Source organism: Meriones unguiculatus, chromosome 3 (assembly GCF_030254825.1).
Source record: "Meriones unguiculatus strain TT.TT164.6M chromosome 3, Bangor_MerUng_6.1, whole genome shotgun sequence".
Lineage (NCBI taxonomy): Eukaryota > Metazoa > Chordata > Mammalia > Rodentia > Muridae > Meriones > Meriones unguiculatus.
In genome coordinates, this window is record NC_083351.1 from 111,525,265 (window position 1) to 111,549,019 (window position 23,755).

The 23,755-nt window shown below is 36.1% G+C and overlaps 1 protein-coding gene across 3 annotated transcripts in view; it reads right to left on the minus strand.

The window, feature by feature from the left end:
* Cdh12 (cadherin 12) overlaps positions 1-622 on the minus strand; it is a 1,315,861-nt gene extending 1,315,239 nt beyond the window's left edge. For 2 of the 3 annotated variants that reach the window (XM_060380423.1, XM_060380425.1), the window contains exon 1: positions 227-621. The gene's annotated coding sequence lies outside the window, so the exon portion shown is untranslated. Of the gene's footprint in view, positions 1-226 lie in introns of all 3 variants that reach the window. The other variant, XM_060380426.1, reaches the window with a different exon arrangement.
* Between the last annotated feature and the right edge of the window lie 23,133 nt (positions 623-23,755).

Here is a 23,755-nt window from a genome sequence, read left to right on the forward strand (position 1 = left end):
ACGCAGCCTCACGCTGTAAAGACCACAGACTTGTTTAGAACTTGCAGAAGTTTCCTAAAGCAAAACCACTCACAAGCTTCTGTTACAGATGCCAGGTCGGTGAACAGCTCTCTCCAGCTTTGACTAGCCCGGCATCACTTTATTAATCATGCATGCGTCTCCGTGCCTGTTCCCCTGAAGCGATCACACACACGAAATGCAATCTCAGTTAGAAAAGGAGCCTTACCTGATGGCCGAGGGCAGAAGCAGCTGCAGGAACAGCAACGGAAGAGCAACCGCGGGATGCAACAACACAGCCTTGCTTCAAGGTGCGACTTCTCTCTGCCTCTCTCTCTCTCTCTCTCTCTCTCTCTCTCTCTCTCTCTCTCTCTCTCTCTCTCTCTCTCTCTTTCCTCTTTTAAATCACTGTAGCAAACCACGAAGGCGCATTTTGTCCCCGTTAATTCACAGAAGGTTCCCGGGCCAGGCAGCCAGCAGACACCACTTTGTTCCTGGAAGAGGCAGCCTCTCTTCTCAGAAACGCTTGGACCCTCTCTGTGGCTCCCTCCACATTTACCCTTCAGATCAATAATGCTCTCTGGGCAGAGGAGGGGTGTTGGGGAGGCTCAGCTGCAGTGGCTAGCAGCGAGCCAATGGGGGCTCAGGATTCCTTGCCTGTCATCTCTCCGCCCTCAAAACAAAACACAGCGTGCCTTTTGACATATCTTTGAGTTGTGGAAAGTAATTGAATCCTATATTTGAAATGCATCTTGTTTGTTCTTTTCCCCCCTAGCGTTCGTTGTAGAATGCTTTGAAAGAATGGAAACAGGTGAACATCTTTCCGAAGACTCATTAGAGATCCTGGGCGGAATGGGACAATTAGATGCTGAGAAAGTGATAGAACCTGGCTTAGACTTGACTCTGTGACTTTAAAATAGAAGAATTCTGTGACAGCAGAGACGAAATGAGTATGCTTCTGTCCTCACGCTAGCAGGGAGTTTGATTCTTTTAGTTTGTGGAGCAAAACAGTAAACTCCATAAACATAGGACTTGTCTCATTCTTTACACTTTAAATGTTCATCAGGAAATCAAGGATTTCCACATTGTGACTCAGGTACTATTTCTATGCTGATTTAGCATAGTCCATACAGTGTGAGGTAGTGACACTGTTTAGGCTGCGCTATGGGTTCTTTTAATTGATTGTTCAAGTATATTTTAAGATTTTTAAATTGGCATAATTTTTTAATAAATGTTTATTAGTTATTTCTGAAATTTTATACTACATCTTAAAGGCAAAGAGATATTGTAACAACGAAAACCAGTGTTGAATATATAAGGCCAAAGACCTTTGAAATCACCCACATCACAAGGTGTACTTCTTTCATGGCGATCTCTCTCTGGTTTTCACTATTTAATACTCTATTTTATATCCTAATACACTATACAAGAATAAAAACTGCTTAAACAATTGAGTTCTCTACAAGAATTGATACTTTTGTCATTTATATATCAAGAATTCAGTAATTTTGAGAAAATAATTTAATAACAGTAAGAATGCCTAGTACACAGTTTGTACCTTTTAAATAAAAGAATTAGAGTGGGACAAGAATCTCGAACAACTGCAAAAATAATGAATGATGTCTTTTCAATGTCAGTGTTGAATAAGAATAAAATTAATGTGTCTTTCTGAAATCTTTTGTTCCACTGAAGTAATACAAATAAGTTGATGCATTTGGTGTAGTCAAGCTTTGTGTATTGTGACAAGCTAAAATAGCTTGGGGAGGCATTACAAACAAAACAATTCGTTGCCTGTCCATCATGTGAAGGAGGCATGGAGAAATGTAATATTTACAGCTCTGTGGTCTGTGTCTCTATAAAAAGTTAATCTTGAGTTTATCCTGTCTAACTCATGTAGCTAGTAAAATTTTATACAGAGTATTTTGCTAAGTTTTATACAGAGTATTTTGCTAAGCGTGTGCGTAGAAACATTGTCTCCAATTTTGCTGCTTCTGTTGCTTTGGATTTAGAATGGGAATGACCATCATCATCTCCATGCATAACAAACTCATTCAGTTATAGGAACATTGCTCCAGTCTGGGGTATGGAATGGGGAATATTGGAGTCTTATCTGACTGAAGAGCAAATGTAGTATGAAAAGTAAGGTATAAGGAGCCTATGTCATTGAAATTCAAGAAGTAGGTGTTACTGTTCAAGAAGCTATTCTCTACTGACTAAAAAGAATTAAAACTAATGTAAACAAAAGTAAGGAAAATGTACTGTGGTAAAAGAGTTAAATAAACTAAAAGAGTTTGTGGAAGAAATGATCATATATATGTCAGACAAATAAAGCTCAACAGAGTTAACAATTTTAACAATAAAAAGCTTCAGAGAGATGCTTATAAAAATGTTATAAAATTTTGTTATATATAAATATGTTTCTTTTCCCAAGGAAGAAACAAAATAGTAGTAAAGAAAGAATAAATTATCACAGAACTGTGGACACTTAAAATACTGTTTAAAATGGGCCAGATCCATCTAGTTTTTATCCAATGAGTCACTGATTTTCATTAGTTTCACTTGCAAGAACCATGACAGTTATCAGTCACTTGGTGTTTTATCAGCCACTATTGATGCAGTTTGGACCTAGGTATTCACAGATCTTACTGAGAAATTTGTAGAAGTTCCCTTTAACAGCTTTATGGTTAATTGCAGAGCCCTCATGATTTTTTACTGATCCTGGGTGATGCCTCCTTTCTAATCTCAAAGAGGAAGGAGAAAAAGAGGTCACCTCTAGCATAAGATTCTCATTCAAGCATCTGTGACTTTGATTTAGAAGTGACTGACCTCACTTCTGCTGGTATTTCCTTGAGAAAGAAAAGCACCAACAATTTGCTAAACAGAAGTCCATGGAACAGAGATGTGTGACGTTCTTACAGAGAGGGAAATGTGAGGAAGACCATCAACTATTTTGAAAAAAAATCACAGTCCACCAAATCTCTTCTGGTCCTACATATAAGAACGATGAGACTGCCTACAAGGTGGCTTAATATCTAGGAATAATTATTTTTTTCTCTTCATTTTGCCAATTCATATGTTGGGTATACTTTTGTTTGTTTTTAAATTGAAGTTTTGTGAGACAGAAAACCAAATGCAAGCATATAATGCATAGAAATCATTGAAAGGTTTTTTTATTCATGGGTCAATATAGTAGGGGTTAGAATCAATGTTATGCATTTTAAATATTAAAACTTTTTCACTTTTGGTTGTGTTAGCTTTAAAGAGGATGAAACAAAGATCTATATGTCTATACCTTATGCCAACACTTCCCCAAAGAAAGTAAAAAGTGGCTTGACAAGAGTGGCTACAGTAAATGACTTGAATTGATCAAGGAATTTGCCTCCACATTTGCATAATCTATCTTTATATGTTGTGTTACTGCCTACTTCATAATTCTGCTCCCTGCAGGTTCTGCTGGAATGAATCTTACTCTCAACCCGAAAACCAAAATCCCATTCTTCCTCAAGTTCCTTTTGATGGGTATTTTGCTACTGTGGTAACAATAGCAGCTAAGGAAACCATATTATGCCTTCTACAAAAATATTGGGTATTTTTTGAATTCTTATTATGTATCATATTAGTGCCATTCATATTACATATGCCCCACATCATATTTGAATGTGGTACTATTACCTTCTTCAGTTCCAAAAGGCAAGAAGTCACTGTGGACTAATAATAATACATAGTGGTTTTATACATATGAAACAGTGAAAGCAAAATTCAAACAATGGCACCTAAAATCCTGTACTGATTTTTGTCACTTTGATAATCATTGGTATTTCTTTATTGCAATTTCTATAATAGATGATTAAACATGCTAGTTTACAGTTCTTGATAATAATTACATTAAAAAAAACATGAAACAGTTCTGGTGGGGATTGCGTAGCATGCGTCTATCAGTGTTCAATGGCCATATCACTAAAACAAACTAATGCATCCTCCATTAAGTTATAAATGCCATATAAAACTATTCTAGTCAAGAAAACTCTTTGATTTTGTACAACTGTTAAATTCACTATTTTTTGCAATGTGCAAATTTATGACAGATCAAATGGCTAATATGTAAAACCAAAAGATAGCCTTATCTCATATCCAAAGAAATATTGTTTCCTACAAGCAAAAAAACAAGTACACATTTTAGCTCAGATGTATACATATTTTATTATGAATATAATTTCTTCCCAAAGTCTTAAGGTCATCCCTATGAGGAACTAGAAATAAATGCAGCATATAAACAAATAAAAGGAAAAATAAGGAATGGTTCATCTCACAAAGTGACTTTCTTTTTTTTTTTCAATGCAGTTTATTCAGGAACCTTGAACAATCCTCGGACCCTGGGGAAAGCCAGCCCACAGCTTAAATAGCCTCTGGGTAGCCAATCCAGGTGTGCCACATGGGCAATGCAGATAGGTCCACATACAAGTAAGCAAGCCAGATCCTCAGCCTTAGCCAAATGTGGAATTGTTCGTGACAGAGAGCACTCACCATCGGGAAGGTGGAAGGCAGAAACCAGCTCCATCTTTAAGGCATAGCATTCCGCAGCTCTCTACAGTTCCCCCTTTTTGTTTTAAACGCATCAGGCAAGAGTAGAGGTCTGATCTCTGATATTATAAATAAATTGGGACTTTGTACCGATGTTCGTTTAGGTGTCATCCACCCAAAGAGCATCAGACCCGTCTGATACCTTTTTCTCAGAGGCGGGACCTGGGGCATCAACCCGCATGCAACCAGACATGCTCTTCTCTGGGTCCAAAGCAGCTGACCCTGAGTGCAGTGCTTAGCCTTGCATCCTGATCGTAACATTTTAGCTTTTTATGGTATCCAACCATGCTTGGGGAGAATGTCCTGCTTCAATGGCTGTAAAGGCCTGAATGATCATGGCTGCATCACACTGTTGTGAGACTCTAATAAGCCCACACCTGTTTGTCTATATCCCCCATTTTTATTCATTATTAGCCAGATAGAGCCAAGTAATTGTGGTAATGATACTTGCTTTTTTGCCCAATGCTGGAATGCTAGTAAATTTAGTTATGCCCTGGTTACTCGCATGTCTCACTGCGTGCCTGTGCCCGTTGATGCCCCTCACGCTATGACTCTCTTCAGACAGAAAAGGGATCTTGGAACTACAGCCACCATTGTTACTACCATCTCATTCGCGGCTGTTGGAGCTACCACCGGGGCATTAGCCATGAGTCATACTGGGCAGACTGCTCAGACCCTGAACAATCATTTAGCCAATGTAGCTCATGCTTTAGTTGTACATAAAGGAATTAATGCTCAACTAAAAGGAAGCTTGATGGTGTTCAATCAGAGGATTGACCTCGTGCAGGAGCAAATTGATACCCTATGGCAAATCGCTCAACTTGGCTGTCAATGAAAATATGCTGGACTTTGAGTCACTAGCATATAACATGAGAATTTTTCCTGTGCTGCAAATCTGTCTAAACAATTGTCGAGCTATATTTTAGGTAATTGGACTGAAGAATTCGATACTACGATGGAGCAGCTGAGAGTGGCCATTGTCACAGTAAATTCTACCAGAGTGGACACAGGACTAGCCACAGTTTTATCGTCATGGATTGCTGCAGCCATGAATCATCTGAAGGAATGGGCGGGCATGGGAGCGTTAGCAGGCCTTCTGGTGTTGGTCTCCTTGGTTTACCTGTGGTACAAAGTGACTTTCAGATTCAGCAATGTCGTAAGAATTAGAAATAGGACCTGTTTCACTAATGTTTTACTAATATGCTTGAAGAAAGAAAGAAATGGAACTCATTACCAAGCCAGCAACACCAGAAACATCCAGGTTAGATCCATCATCGACCCATTCCCTACACACAGTATCTCCTGGGGCATACCCAGCTACCCTGAGCTTCATGGCCATCACCCAGACTTTCATGGCCACCATTCCACTGGCCTCACCAGGTCTGCTGCACCAGGAACATCCTGGTTAAATCCTTTCCTCACCTTCAATCATTCTGTCTGCAGAGCCCTATGGGGCATGCCCAGCTGCCTTACCCTGCTCTCTATCTACTGACCTCCATTGTTCAGCCGCTGCTTGAGCAACATTCACAAGGCCGCCTACATCAGGAACATCCAAGTTAAATCCTTTCCCTCCCACCCCATCCCCAAGACCAACTAACCCCTTTTGGGATGTTCCATGTGTCCTAAGCTCATCCTGTCCCTGCTGCCCCCAAGTTCCATTGTCAGGAGATCATTTCACTACTTCACCATAAACATCCAGGGTAGGCATACCATCCTAGTACCAAATACAACCAGGTACATCCAGGGACAATCACAGGGCTTAAGGCCACATAAGAACACAATCAACAAGAGCCAAGGCAATATGGCACCACCAGAGCCCAGTTATCCTACTACATCCCCCGGAGATCTTCACATAACTGAAGTGCAGGGCAATTAAATCCAGTCTAATAAACATGACAGAGTCCTTTATAAAGGAAAAGAATCAATCTCTTCAAGAAATAAGGAAAAATACAAACAGGTGTAAGCTTTAAAGAGGAAAAAAAAACATGACTACCTTAAAAATTACAGAAAAACACATTTAAACAAGTGAAGAAAATAAATAAAACTATTTAAGACCTGAAAAAGAAAATAGAAGCAATTAAAACACACACACACACACACACACACACACAAGCTAAGGGAATCCTAGAGATGGAAAAAATAGGGAATAGAACAGGAACAACAGACATAAGGATCACCAACAGAATACAAGAGATGGAAGGGAAAAATCTCAGGTGGAGAAGACATAATAGAAGAAATTGATACATCAGTCAAAAAAGAATTAAATCTAAAAAATTCCTGACAGAAAACATTAAGAAAATCTGGGATAATATACAAAGATCTAACCTAAGAGTAATAAGAATAGAAGATGAAGAGTCCTAGGAAAATACCTTTTTTACATTGACTTAATATATATTATAATTTATTTACTTTGTATAGCAGGTGTAACCCCTTTCCCCATCACCTCCCAGGAATACACTCCCTTTCTCTTCTTTTTTTTAAAAAAATTAAAAATTGTTATTGAATTTAATTAGAATTTTATTTTTTACATTTTCTTTTTTAATTAAATTTTAACTTTTTAATATTAATTACAGTTTATTTACTTTGTATCCCAGCTGTAGCCCTCTCCTTCATTCCTTCCCAATACCACCCTACCTCCTCATCTTCTTCCTGCCCCTATCTATGTCTACTGACAGGGGAGGTCCTCCTCCACTTCCATCTGTCCCTAGTTTATCAGGTCTCACCAGGACTGGCTGCAATGTCCTCCTCTGTGGCCCAGCTAGGGTGGGGAGGTCAAAGAGATAGCCACTGAGTTCATGTCAGAGACAATTCCTATCCCCTTACTAAGGACCCACTTGGAGAACAAGCTCTCATGGGCTACATCTGAGCAGGGGTTCTAGGTTGTATCCATTCATGGTCCTTGGTTGGAGAATCAGTGTCAGACAAGCACCTGTGCACAGATATATTTAGACCTTGTAGAGCTCCTGTTCTCTCCTGGTTTACTAACTCCCTCTTCTTCCATATGATTCCCTGCACTCTGCCCAAAGTTTGGCCATAAGTCTCAGTTTCTTGATCTATTTTCCTCCCCTAGTCCACTAATAGGGGAGGACCTCCTCCACTTCTTTCTGACCCTAGCCTATTAGATCTCATCAGGACTGACTGCATCCTCTTTCTCAGTAGCTTGGCAAAGCTGCCCCCTTCATGTCAGAGAATGTCTGTTCTACCACTATTTGGTAACCCATGAGGAGACTGAGCTACCTATGGTCTACATCTGAGCAGGAGGTCTGGGTTCTCTGCATGTGTGGTCCTTGGTTGGCACTTGGGTCATTGTATGATCCCTGGACCCATATTTTTGGCTCTATTTTGGTCCCCTTGTGGAGCTCCTGTCACATCCAGGTCTTATTATCATTCTTTCTTCAATAAGGTTCCCTGCACTCTGCCCAAAGTTTGACTATGAGTCTCAGCATCAGCTTTGATACCCTGCTGTGTAGATTCTTTCATTGGTCCTCTGTGGTGGGATCCTGTCCTGTTCCCTGTCTTCTCCCTATTCTAATGTCCATCCATTTGCCTTTCTGAGTAAGGATTGATCATCTTACCCAGGGTCCTCCTTCTTTCTTAGCTTCTTTAGGTGTATACATTTTAGTATGTTTGTCTTATATTATAGGTCTTATATCCACTTATAAGTGAGTATATACCATGTATGTCTTTCTGCTTCTGGAATAACTCACTCAGGATGATCTTTTCCAGTTTCATCCATTTGGTTGCAAATTCCATGCTTTCCTTGCTCTTAATTGCTGAGAAGTATTCCATTACAGGCTAGGAACGAATCTTTACCAACCCTATATCTGAGAGAAGGCTAATATCCAGAATATATGAGGAACTTAAAAAGTTAAATAACAAACCAAGTAATTATATTAAAAAATGGTATACAGAGCTAAACAGAGAATTCTCAGTAGAGGAATAACAATTGGCAGAGAAACCCATAAAGAAAGACCTGATAAGCAAGTGTCAGATAGAAGGGGAAGGGGTGCTCCCTACCAAGGGACTAGGGAAAGAGCATACTGGAAGAAGAAGGAGGGTGGATGGGTTTGGGAGGAGACAAGGGAGGAGGCTGCAGCAGGGATACAAAATGAATGAATTGTAAGAAATAAACATACAAATAAAATAAAATTTAACTCATTTTCAGATCTCAAGCTGTACTATAGAACAACAGTAAGAAAAACTTAATGGTACTAGAGTAGAAACCAGCTGGTAGATCAAAGGAATCATATAGAAAATCCATAAATAAACCCATATATTTATGGGTACCTTATTTTGACAAAGATGCCCAAACCATACAATGGAAAAAAGATAGCATCTCCAACGAATTGTGCTGGTTCAACTGGAAGTCAACATGTAGAAAAATACAAATGGATCCATACTTATCACCCTGCACAAAACTAAAGTACAGGTGGATCAAATACCTAAATATAAAACCAGACACACTAAACCTGTTAGAAGAAAAGGTGGGGAAGAGCCTAGAACTCATTGGCACAGGAGACAGCTTCCTGAAGAGAACACCAACAGCACAGGCTCTAAGATCAATAATCAATAAATAGAACCTCATGAAACTGAAAAGCTTCTGTAAAGCAAAGGACATACTCATCAAAACAAAATGACAGCCTACAAACTGGGAAACGATCTTCACCAATTCTGTGTGTGAAAGAGGGCTAATATCCAGAATAATAATAATGATAAAAACTCAGGAAATTAAACAGCAACAAATAAAATAATCCAATTAAAAATAGGGTACAGAGCTAAACAAATAATTTTCCTTTGAGGAATACTGAATGGCAGAGAACACTTAAAGAAATGTTCAACACCCGTGCTATAAAAGAAATGCAAACCAAAATAACCCTGAGAATTAATCTTACAGCCATCAGAATGGCTAAAATAAAAAACTCATGGGACTACACATGCTGGAGAGGTTATGGAAAAAAGGAAACCCTCCTCCATTGCTGTTGGGACTGTGAACTATTACAGTTTGGAAATCAATCTGGTGGATTCTCAGACAATAGAAATACTACTACCTCAAGATCCTGCTGTACCCCCCTAGCCATACATCCAAAATAAGATTAAATATACAACAAGGACATTTGTTCAACCATGTTCATAGCAGATTTATTTGTAATACCCAGAACCTGGAAACAACCCAGATGTACCTTAATGGAGAAATGGATACAGAAATTATGGTACATTTACACAATAAAATACTACTCAGCAATTGAAAACAAATCATGAAATTTTCATGCAAATGGTGGGAACTAGAAAAGATCATCCTGAGTGAGGTGTCCCAGAAGCAGAAAGACACACATGGTATATATTCATTTATAAGTGGATATTAGCCATATAATAGGATAATCATACTAAAATCTGTACACCTGAAAAAGCTAATTAAGAAGGAGGACCCTGCAAACAGGATGGACATCAGAAGAGGGAGAAAGCAGGGAACAGGACAGGAGCATACAACAGAGGGCCTCTGAAAGACTCTACCCAGCAGAATATCACAGCAGAAGCTGAGACTGATAACCAAACTTTGGGCAGAGTGCAGGGAATCTTATAAAAGAAGGGAAACATAGGAAGACCTGGAGGGAACAGGAGCTTCACAAGGAAAGAAAAAATTCTGGGTGTGGGGGTCTTCTCTGAGACTGATGCTCCAAACAAGGACTGTCCATGGAGATAACCTAGAACCGCTGCACTAATGTAGCCATGATACCTAGTTTCCAAATGGGTTCCCTAGTAATGGGAACAGGGACTGTCTCTGACATGAACTATAAACTCAGTGGCCTGTTCTTTGATCACCTCACCCCTGAGGTTGGTGCAGCCTTGCCAGGCCACAGAGGAAGACAATGCAGCCAGTCCTGATGAGACTAGGATCAGATGGAAAGAGAAGAGGACCTCCCTTATTAGTGGACTGGGGAGGGCATGGGAGGAGAAGAGGGATGGAGCATGGGCTTGGGAGGGTGCTACAACTGAGGTACGGATTGAATAAACTTATTAATAAAAATAATTTAATTAATAAAAATAAAAATAAAAAATCTAAGCCAAAGAATGCTCAACATCTTTAGTCATCAAATGCAAATCAAACCGACCCTGAGATTTGACCTTACATCCATCATAATGGCTAAGATCCAAAAGTCAAATGATAACACATGCAGGAAAAATGGGAACCCTCTGCCATTCCTGGTGGAAATGTAAACTTGTACAACCACTTTGGAAATCAATCTGTCACTTTCTCAGAAAATTAGGAACAGTACTTCCTCAAGATCCAACAGCACTACTCCTGGACATATAATTGAAACATGCTCAACCATTCAACAAGGACATTTACTCCACTATGTTCATAGCAGCTCTATTCACAATAGCCAGAACCTGGAAACAACCCAGAAGTCCATCAACTGAGGAAAGGATACAGAAATTATAGTACATTTACAGAAAAACTTTCAACAAAACCATACAAGAAAAGTTTCCTAACCTAAAAGAAAGATGCTTATAAACATACAAGAAGCATACAGAACATCAATTAGATTGGAGCAGAAATGAAAGTCCTCCCAACACAAAATAACCAAAACCCTAAACTTACAGAACAAATAAAGAATATTAAAAACTTAAAGGGAAAAGGACAAGTAACTCCCAAAGCAGGACTATCAAAATCACACTCAACTTCTGATCAAATACTCTAAAAGCTAGAAGGGCCTGGACAGACATGCAGTCTCTGAAATACCACAGATGCCAATTTGAATACTATCAATGCCAAATTAAACACTTACAATCACTCTAGTTGGAGAAAACAACATATTAGAAGACAAAAACAAATTGAAACAATATCTATCCACAAATTCAGGTCTTCAGATAACAGTAAAAGGAAAAATCCAACCCAAGGAGGTTAACTACATCCAAGAAAACATGGGAAATAATTATTTCCATGCCAGCAAAAAAAAAAGAAGGTAAGCACATTTACACACACACACACACACACACACACACACACACACACACACACTAACACAGCCAACATCAAAATAACAGAAATTAACAATGATTGGTCATTAATATTCTTAGTAACAATGGAATCAGTTCCCCTGTAAGAAGACACAGGCTAACAAAATAGATTCAAAAACAGGATCCATGGTTTTGCTGCATATAAGAAACACACCTCAGCAAGAAAGAAAGATATTACTTCAGGGCTCTAAAAATTTTTTCCAAGAAAACAGAGCCAAGAAGCAAGCTGATGTAGCCAGTCTAATATCTAGTAAAATAGACTTTCCACCAAAATTAATCAAAAAAGATGAAGAAGGACATTTTGTACCCATCCAAGGAAAAAGCTACCAAGATGACATCTCAATTCTGAACATCTATGCTCCAAATGGAAGGGCACACACATTCATAAAATGAACATTACTAAAGCTTGAATCATGCATTAACCCCACACATTAATAGTTAAAGACTTAGACACCCAACTCTTACCAATGAACAGGTCATTGAAACAGAAACTAAACAGAGTAATAATGAAATTGATGGTATGAACAAATGAACATGTCAGATATCTACAGAACATTTCATCCAAGCACAAGAGAATATACCCTTTTCTCAGCACCTCGCAGAACCTTCTCCAAAACTGACCATGTACTCCAAAACAAAGCAAACTACAACAGATACAAGAAAACTGAAATTATTTATTGTATCTTATCAGACAACCAAGGATTAAAGCTAGACTTCAACAACAGCAGAAACAACAGAAAGCCTACACACTCATGGAAAATGAGCAGTTCTCTACTCAATGATTACAGGATCAGGGAAGGGAAAAAGAAATAAAGAACAAAAAATTAAAGATGCTCTATTATTCAATGAAAATGAAAATCAAAATATACCCAAACTTATGGGATACAATAAAAGTAGTGCCAAGAGTTCACAGCATAAGGGCCTTCATCAGGAAATTAGAAAGGTCTCATACTAGCAATTGAAGGGCACACCGAAAGCACTACAACAACATGAAGCACAAACACCCAAGAGGAATAAAGAACAACTCAAAGCTGAAATCAATAAATTAGAAATAAAGAGAACAATGGAAAGAATAATAAAAAAAAGAGTTGGTTCTTTGAGAAATCAATAAGCAAGACAAACCCTTAGCCAAACTAAGTAAAAGGCAGAAAAAGAATATTGAAGCTAACCAAATAAGAAATGAATAGGGAACATATCAGCAGGCACTGAGGAAATCCAAAGAATAATTAGGTCTTATTTCAAGAGCCTGTATTGAACAAAGTTTTGAAATATATAAACGAAATGGATGCTTTTCTAGACAGATAGTACTTACCAAAGTTAAATCAATATCAGATAAACTATTTTGATAATACTACAACCCTTGAAAAAATAGAAATAAATAATCATTAAAAGCCTCTTAACCAAAATGAAAAAAAAAAATTCCAGGGCTAGTTGTTTTTTGTGCATAATTCTACTAGAATTTCAAAGAAGAGTTAAAACCAATATTCCCCAAATTAGTCCACAAAATAGAAATGTAAGAAACTTTGACAAGCTCATTGTATGAGACCAAAGTCACCCTGACACCTAAGCTACACAAAGACTAAACAAAGAAAGAAAATTTTTGACTAATATCTCTTATGAACATAGATGCAAAAAATACACAATAAAATACTCACAAACTAAATCCAAGAATACATCAAAAATATCTTAGACCATAATCAAGTAGGCGTCATCAAAGAAATACAGGCAAGGCTCAATATACAAAAAGTCATCAGTGTGATCCTCCATATAAACAGACTAAAATTAAAAAAAAAAAACCCACAAAAACAAAACACATGATCATCTTGTTAAATGCTGAAAAAGCCTTTGACAAAATCCAATACCTATTTTTGCTAAAAGTCTTGCAGAGATCAGGTACCAGGCACACACCTAAATACAGTATAAAGGCAATATTCAGCAAGTCAATAGCTGATATCAAATTAAATGGGGAAATATTTAAGTCCATCCCACTAAAATAACAGACAAGTTGGCCACACCCTTTATAGCTATTCAATATAATACTTGAAGTTATAGGTAGAGCAATGAGACAATTAAAGGAGATCAAGTAGATCAAGTTGATAGAAATTCAAAAGGAAGAAGTCAAAATATCACTATTTGCAGATAAAGAACAAGGCAATAGGAATTGGAAAGAAAGAATTAAAAGTGTCGCTATTTGCAGATGATATGATATACATAGCTGACCCCAAAATTCTATTAGCAAAACCCTACAATTAATAAAAACATTTAGGAAAGTGACTGGATACAAAATTAACTCATTTAAATCAGTATCCCTCCTTTATAATACAAGCAATAAAGGGGCTGAGAAAGAAATTGGGGAAACGACATCCTGCACAATAGCCACAAATAATATAAAATATCTTGCTGTAACTCCAACCAGCAACTGAGATTACCTATAAGACAAAACTTCAAGTATCTGAAGAAAACTGAATAAGATATAAAAAGTTGAAAAGATCACTCATGGATATATAGGATTAACATAGTAAAAATGGTCATCTTACCAAAAGCAATCTGCAGATTCAGTGCAATTTCCATCAAAATTGCAAGATAATTCATTACAGCTCTGGAAAAAGTAATTCTCAACTTCATATATATATATATATATATATATATATATATATATATATATAAAATTAAAAAAAACAGGACAGCTAAAAATTCTGGAAGTATCACCATCCCTGATTTCAAGCTATGCTACAGAGCAATAGTAATAAAAATTACATGGTATTGACAAAAAAAAAAAATAAGAGACATCCTGATCAGTGGAATCAAACTAAAAAAGACCCAGAAATAAAGCCACATATCTATAGACACCCTATTTTTGACAAAGAAGCCAAAAGCATACATGGAAAAAGAAAGCGTCTTCAGGAACTCTCAGCATAAAATGGCACACACCAAATCTAATAGAAGACACAGTAGTGAATAGCTTGGCGTGCACTGGAGACAACTTCCTGAAGAGCACACCAACAAGGAAGGAAAGAAGACCTCCCCTATCGGTGGACTTGGGGAGGGGCATGCATGCAGAGGGTGGAGGAAGGGAGGGCTTGGGAGAGGAAGAGGGAGAGAACCATAGGGGGGATACAAAGTGAATAAAGTGTAATTAATAAAAAAAAAAAAAGAAAAGAAAAAGAAAAAAAAGAGAACACTAACAGCTCAGGCTCTAAGAACAATTAATAATCAGGACACCATGAAACAAAATACGTTTGGTAAGACAAAAGACATTTTTGTCAGTAGAACAAAATGACAGCCTACAAAATGGGAAAAGATCTTCACCAACCCTATTTCAGAGAGAGGGGTAATATCCAAAATATATAAATTACTCAAGAAAATAAAACAGTCACGTGCACAAACTGGACTTAGAAGCCCTACAAAGATATAGCAGATGGGAAGTTTAGGCTTCATGTGGATTCTCTAGTAAGGGAAGTGGGGACTTCATTGGACAGGGCCTCATTTGCCAGCTTTTTTATTAATTACCTCGATATCCCTCAACACAGGAATGGATACAGAAATTGTGGTATATTTATACAATTGAATACTACTCAGCAGTTAAAAACAAGAAAATCATGAAAATTTCTGGCAAATGGATAGAACTAGAAAAGATCATCCCGAGTGAGGTAGACCAAAAGCAGAAAGACACACATGGTATTTATTCACATATAAGTAAATATTAGCCATATATTATAGGATAAACATACTAAAATCTACAGAACTAAAGAACCCAAACAGAAAGAACCCTAGGAAAGATGTTTAATTCTCATTCAGAAGGGCAAAAAGGATAGACACTGGAATTGGCAGAAGATAGGGAATAGGATGGGAGCCTACCACAGATACCCTCTAAAGACTCTACCCAGCAGGGGATCAAAACAGAAGCAGATTCACAGCCAAACTTTAGAGAGTGCAGGAGATCTAATGTAAGAAGGGGAAGATAGAAGGACCAGGAAGAGATAGGAATCCCACAAGAAAACCCATACACCCAAAAATGTTTGGCCCGGGGGGGGGGGGGACTATAGAAACTAATGCATCAACCAAATACCATGCTAGAAGACCTAAACCCTCTGCTCAGATGTAGCCCATAGACAGCTCAGTCTCCAAGTGGGTTCCCTAGTAAGGGAAGAAAAGACAGTCTCTGACATGAACCTGGTTGCCTCGATTACTTCTCCATGGTGGGGAGACATAAACAGCCCAAAGAGGAAGAAGAATCCAGGCAGTCCTGATGGGACCTGGTAGCCTAGGATCATACAGTAGGGGAAGAGAACTTCTCCTATCAGTGGACTAGGGGAAAAGATTAGGGTAGGAAGGAGGAAGAAGGGTGTTATCTGCAGGAGATGAGGGAGGGGGCTACAACCAACATACAAAGTCAATACATTGTAAAAAATAATGATAATAAAAAATGGCATTGAACTTTTGAATAACAATTGTCATATTAAAGACTTATTTGATTTAATTTAAATGTAAAAAGGAGAGTCCTCAAAAACACCTTTTTTCCCCAGTCCCCCCCCCATCACTCTGTGAGTTAGAATATATTTCCTGCAGAGGCAAAGAGTTCTGAGAAAACTGTGTAAGTTGTGTTTTTAACCATGTATGTCAGTCTTGGCTTCTACAATTAAGTGCAGCTATAAATTGAAAAAATTAAAAACTCTAAAATGTCCTCTGTCTCAAAGGCCCATTCATAGCTAACCTTGGGCAAGGGTAAATTAGAAAAAAAAAAAAAAAAACATATATAAGTGCAGTGGACAGGTAAAGGTCATCTCCATTTTTAGAGATTACTATGCAGTCAGCATTATGTCTGAAGTCCTAAGCTAAACTCCCAAGGCTACATTTGAAAATTATAAAATCCTGAAATAGAAAGGAATGTGTAAGGTTTCTTTTTCACACAATAGCTAAAAAAGAGAGATATGAAAGAATAAAACAATGAAATTCAAGGATATCTGTTTTAGCACTTCCCATTCAGTGTGCCAGTCAACATACTTGAATTTTTTTTAACATGACAATATACAGATTCACTATTGTTTGACATGTCTTGGAGTCTAAATGACACATAGCCCTTTCAAAATTAATATATTTATCAAGGGCATGAAGATAGTCATAGTTTCTGATAAGTTGCCAAGAAACTTTTATTCCATTTGCAATAAAGGAAAAAATAGAATTATAGAAAACTTTTAAGACACACTGGCAATCACTACATTACAAAACGGTAATTTTCACATTGCCAAATTTGCTTACTGTTGCTTAACTTAAAAAGACAGATCTAGTGTAATGAAGAGCAATTTAAATTGGATTTTCATGAGGAAAATCAAGAGTATTTAATCCTCGTAGGGCATGAAGAACAAACTGGAAGTGGGGATGTTTTTAAATTCAAAGCCTACCTCCCAGTGATGTGCTTCCCTCAGCCAGGCTATATTACCTAAATCTCTACTAACTGCACCACAGGCTGGGAACCAATTCTTAAATTATGATATTATGGAGAATATCTCTCAGTTATACCATCATACCATGTTTTTTCATGTGTTAATAGCTTAATTATTATGAAGTTATGAGTAATTTTTTTCTGTTAACTCTGTTTTTGTGGACATAGTTTTTTATTTGTTTGTTTTTTGTTCTTTTCTTTTAATTCTCTTTAGAAGTTTTATCAAAGATAAAGCAATAGTTTTCATGGTATGTTTGTGATTTTTTGTTGTTGTTAAAACTGTCCCATTTATTTTTCAAAGTGAATCAAGCAATATTCAACCATGGACACATACTCAATTATCCCATTTTCTGCTTCTTTCCTGTACAAGTGGTGTGTGCATATGTGTATATGAGAGTGTGTATGTCATCATGAATACATGCAGAAGCCAAAGGATGATGTCACGTGTCCTGCTCTGGCACACTCTTCTTTATTCTCTGAAAACACAGTCATTTACTAAACCTGCATCTAGAACTCTAGGTCAAAAACTCCAGTAATCGTTTCTGCATCTCACACATCACTGAAAATATAGCTATATGTGTGACCAACTCCAGCTTTTTAAAACTATGAATGCTGGTCACTTGAACTCATGTTTTCATGCTCACGTATCAAGTATGAGTACCTGTTAATTTTTTATGCACGTGCTTACTGATATGAATTTTCCCCAAATAATTGCTTCATTCCATAAGTTTTAATGTATCTTTATTTTTGTCCAGCTCAAGGATTTGTTGTGAGTTTCGACTATATTACCTTTATCTACTTCACAAATTTTCATTTGTAGTTCCAGGGATCTAATATTGGGCTACGTGTGTGCAAGCTGTGCTGTTAACTAATGAGTTACAGCTCCAGATAATTTGTTTTAAATTCCCCTTTGATTTATTCATTGTAAGAACATGTTCTTTCATTTTCATGCTCTTGTAATATTTGTTAGCATTCATCTTTGGTTTGTGTATAGGTGTATCCCATTGTAGCTAGAGAGGAAATTTTGCAGGCCCTTTGACATTTTGAAATTATTGGTTTACTTTATACCTTAATGTATGTTCTACTAGGAAAACTGTCCAATGTATTCATGAAAAAAACATATTCCTTTTAAGTTCTTCATTTTTTTCTTCCTTGTTTGTGACAGCTGGATTATTTCACAATATCTGTCTTCAGGGTCAGAATTTATCCCTGTACTTATAGAGTTTGTTGTTGATGCAGTCATTTTTTAAGTTTATTCAGTGTAGTTATATGACCTCAATCCCTTTGCCTAATTTCTATTTTAAATAATTTATTATTTAATTCTGTTGAATTATCCCTGTATGAAAAATAAATTGGGTTCATTGGTTTGTTTATTTGTTAGCTTATTTGAATTTTTTATGATGTATTTTTTGTTGCTGTGTATCTCAACATCTCAGTCCACCTCAAGGTGGATGGACCGGTCACTTAGCCAATTGTTGGCACTCAGAGTCTCGATATGTTTATGATGGACAGTCTAGGTATCTCTTAGGATGGTTAGAGGGCAGGCCAAACCACATTTCAGTTTTCAATTGCCAAGAATACTTGGGTGTTTGCAGGTGATTCTCAAGGCTAAGTGTTCTGAATTAATGGGCAGCTGTCTGGTTGTTTCTTGGTGTTCTGAATCATCAGTATCCCCAAATGGCCATGGACATTAGTGGCCTTGGTTGAGATGTCAATTTCTGCCGAACTCAATTCCTGAGGCAATACAGTAGAGTTCCCAAAGTAGGTTTAACTCCTGAGAAGACTGCAGATATTTTGACTTTAATATTCAATACAAAAGTCATTTGTAATTTAGGTATCTAGATGCTGAAATCATCTTATTTAAAACTGTCTAAACTATACACAGTTCCTCAAGGTTTAGGACTAATCTTAACTAAAGATACAGGTTGGCAGACAGTATGTATTTACATCACTTTGTAAGTTGTTGTATGTCTCTATTCTGCATTATGATATTTACACATCTTCAGTGTACTTTAGTTGCCTGCCTAAAATGCTTTGTTTAAATAACAGCTTAACGTTCTTTTTTTTTTTTTTTGGTCCTTTCTGAGTAAGATGATAACCAATTTCTGCATCTATCATGCGTCTTCAAGCCTATCACTGTTGAGTATATTTTCTGTATTAGCCATTAATATATTTTATGTATTTGAAATTTTGTTCCGTCTAGCTTATTGCTATTATTTTAATGTTAAATTTCTATTTTATTAATTATGAACTATGTGATTATAAAGTTATTCCATGGTACACCAGTTAATGTTAATTGTTACTGGGACAGTATATTTGCAACTTAATGAGAGAAGTGCTTATTTTGTCTAACAGTTGAAAGTTACAATCAACTATGGTAAGGAAACCGTGCAGTAGCCTGAGAAAGTCACAAAGCAGAGAGATGAATGCTGAAAAAATTACAGTGGTGTATACTGAGGGCAGTTTCCAGTTGACTTTCACTGTTTATGCAGCCAAAATCTCTAACCATGGAGTTGTTGCTCATATTCAAGGTGGGTGCTCATACCTCCATGAAAAAATAAATTTCCTCACAAACATGATCAGAGTTTTGAACCTTTAGGGATTTAGAACTCATCAATGTGATAATCTTTATTAAACATTATACCTATAAATATTTTTTTAATTTTCTTGTTATTATTTACATTTAATACAGATTTATACTTTTGGAACTAGTAATTTTTTCCTGGCCAGAGACCACAAAGATTTTTCTACCATTTTTATTATAAAAGTTTATTGTTTTAAGTATTATATTTAGCTCTGCAAGCTGCTTTGTATATGTGAATAATGCTGTTAGTCTTTTTGCATGTGAATATTCAATTTCCTAGACAGAAATGTTTGGGGAAAAAAATCTCCCTTTTCCACAGTCAATTGTCCCAGTTCCTCTGTGGAAAATCAATTGAAGTAGAAAAATGACAAATCTCACACACTTGAATATTTTGGCATCATCTTTTTCCTGTAAATAAGCCATATCTTTGAGAGAACAAATTAAGAAAATTAATGAGGCAGCACTGTTTTTCTTTTCATGGGCACGGCTTCTAACAGCATGGTAGCCTGAGCTTTCCACAGGTTTTTCTACTGAAAATTTGCTGTTTAGGTACTTGGCATGAACAGTTTAGAGGTTCAAAAAGAATATGTATATGTATGTATATATATGCATATATGAATATATGTATGTATATACATCCATTTGGGGTAATTTATCTTTATTTTAATTTTTCTCAGTATTACTTTTGAAAGAAAAATCCAGTAAAGAGTTTCTGTTTTTATTAATTTTTTACATTGTACACATTTTAGGGTTTAAAAATACAGTGTATTTTTATTGCAAGATTTGAGTTATTCCTGTAACTTATTGTATTTCCTCCCTGTTAATCATATGTCGACACCAGTTTGAATAAGAGTTGTAGTCTACATAGCAGCAAATAGGCAGGCTACACTGGAGAATGTTTTTTAAATTATTTTTGCTAAGAGCTGCTACTTATGATGCCATGTGAGACATGGTATCCAACTTGAAATATTCCTCAGGGAATTTAAGGTGATCTTTAATATTACAGGCTAGAAAGCTGACTCTGAACTACTGTTATAGCAGCTTAATGGTTCCCAGTGGGAGATAGTTAGAGAATTTATTTCTTAAATGCTGATGGGGGAAAAGTCATGCTTCTACCCATGTCATATATAGAAATTTTCCTCAGAATAAGCCTTTCACGAACACAGAGAATAATTGAGTGTTATACATAAACTAGAATATAGAGAGAAGGAAGACGAAATAGTATTTTTTTTCCTAGCTGAAATCTTGGTATCTGAAACACAAGGGAGATAAAGATTTATATGGGAAATCAAATGTTGGAATAAAATTCCAATAACATAATGGGAAAACAAAATAGAAATTAGAACTCATGAACAGATGAGCAAAGGAGAAAAGTAAAATCAAATGGAAAAACATTAAGTACGATGTTTGGTGAAGTCACAGATTCGGTAAATAGGAGATTTCAGTAGATATGGCTCAATTTTGTACCTACACTGTGTTAATGGTGCTCACTTACTCTGATTTTCTTCTTGAATGTTTAAACATTAAAACATTTTTATTAGTGTGCAGCCTCTCTGACTTATTCTTTGCATGTTTAAAACTTTAAAAGTTTAATGTTTCAAACATATAAACACTGCTTCTTGTGTCTGTCAAGAAAGCCTCCACATGAGGGGTAACAGTTCATATTTCTGTATTTCAAATAATAACTAAGGCAAATTAGAAATGTTACTATAATTGTGTTAAATTACACATTAATATTCATCTTGGAATGATAAACTGTATGTTCAACCACCTGGAAGGAATGCACAGATCAAGAAAAACTGTGTTTCAAAGTAAAGAAAGTGAAAAGAATGAGCGTATTGGGTTGACCAGTTAATTTACGCATATACAGTGATATAAAAACAAATCATGTTTCCATGTGTTGTAAAATAGCAGTTATATTTTTTCAAGTCTGATCACATTCTATTTAGATTTATGAATCAGCAATAAATCACTTTTCTTATAATGTACTTTTTTCCTTCATTTCTTCATACTCTATATTCCTTCAGTGATAACTTCTTGAAAATCATTTCAAACTACTTGAATTTCGGAATAAGTTTTACCAGTCATAACAGATACCAAAAAATATCATGGCATACAATAAATGAAGAAAATCAAATAAAAGATACATACATACTAAGAAAGAACAGAGTGTGAATGTACACCCTCTTAATATAATATTTTAATAAGCACCATAACTGATTAATTTAAGCACATATTCTTTTATAAGAACTGTAGAATAAGGAGCAGTCCTGCTAGGCCATAGAGAAGGACTTTGCAGCCAGTCCTGAAGATACCTGATGAAACAGGGCCAGATGAAAGGGGAGGAGGTCCTCCCCAATCCGTGGACTTGGAAAGGTGCAGGGAGGAGCTGAGGGAGGGAGGGTGGAATTGGGAGGGAATAAGGGAGCAGGATACAGCTGGGATACAGAGTTAATAAAATGTAACTAATAATAATAAAAAAATAAAAAATCTAAATATGAATGATCTTAATAATACAATTTTAAAGTCATTAAACTATTTGTTTTTAATCAAATTTAACTCGTCACTTATTGACCAAACACATGTCTTTATTTTTATGAATAAAATCTTTGTAAAATTAAAAAAAAAGAGAGAACTGAAGAATAAGGACCTGGATAGACTGATTCTGTTTCTATGTCTATCCACTGGATATATTTAAGGACCTCAACCGGTAACACACAGAATAATACACATAGAAAATATGCTTTTCTCCAACTCTGTCTCTTGGTATACTGTACTCTCTTCCAAAAGAGAATCAGTGCACTCTTTGATATTATTTTTAATAGAAATATCTGGCTTTCAATAGTTTCTTTTTTTTTTTTCTGTTTGTCCACAGGATATTTTTTTAGTGACAAGAAACCAAACTTAGGGTTATTTTTGGTTTTTATTTTGTTTTTGTTTTTCATTAAGGTTTCATGAATCAAAAAGCATAGGACTTCTAAGCTTTTGATCTAATTGAGACAATAAAAAAATGAGCTTTTCTAACATCCTATGTTTTTATAAAATACATGTAACAGGTTTTTCATGGTCTTGCTAGCAATCTATCTTTTGGCCATTCAGTTTTTTACCTCAGTAGCTAGAGAAAGTTGCAAAATGAGATTTCTTATGATCTCAATTACAAGCTTTTATTTTATTTTCTGTAATACCCTTAAACTATTTCAAATAGTTTCTTAGATATATTTTGGAAAAACCAAAGTTATGAACAAAATACTTCTTGTTCTATATTTCACAGTAAAGACATTTATATTTTATTTTCAAAAGAGTTTTGAAATTGTTCTAAATCTAAATTGCAAGTAATTCATTTCAGGATATCAACTGAATTATGTCTCAGTACTGAAGTGGGCAGAAACAAGTGGGCAGTGCAGGATGGTCAAGGGTGTGACACATACCAAACTACATGCTGAGGCTCTGTCAAATAAAAGTAAGAAAAGAAAGAACAGAATGAGGGGAAGGCAAATTACTCTAAGCTCAGTTCATTTCTTTATGAACTGAGAGATGATGTTGTGACTTTGCTTATTGCCATGCAATCTACGATGCTGCCAGTTGGCAAGGTATTCTTGGACATGCAAATTGACATCTGGCTTGATCATGTGACTCTATGTTCAGAGCATGGTAGTAGAAATTATAAGTTGGCTCTAAGTTAACTCTTTAAGTTTTATTTTACAATTTTTTTTTCATTGACATTTACCCTTCAGGAAAAAATTTAAAAAAAAAAATAAAAAAAAAACAACAAAAAAACAAAACCCAAAAATGAATTACATATAGAACTATTTGGTTTGTTTGATTTTTCTTAGTTTTTTGATGCTGGAAAAAGTTAGATCTAACTCAGCAGCTACATGAAAACACACAAATGAACTACTTAAATATCCGCAACTGTCATAGGTATAAAAAAGTACAACAAAATTAGACTGATGCAAAAAAAAAAAAAAAAAGAAAAAACCCAATATAACTTCTTTTTAAATTTTAATTATTTTATATTAATTACAGTTTATTCACTGTGTATCCCAGCTATTGTCCCTATCCTCCTTCTGCTCCCAAACCCTCCCTCTCTCTTCCACATCTCTTCCTATGCCCCTCTCCAAGTCCACTAA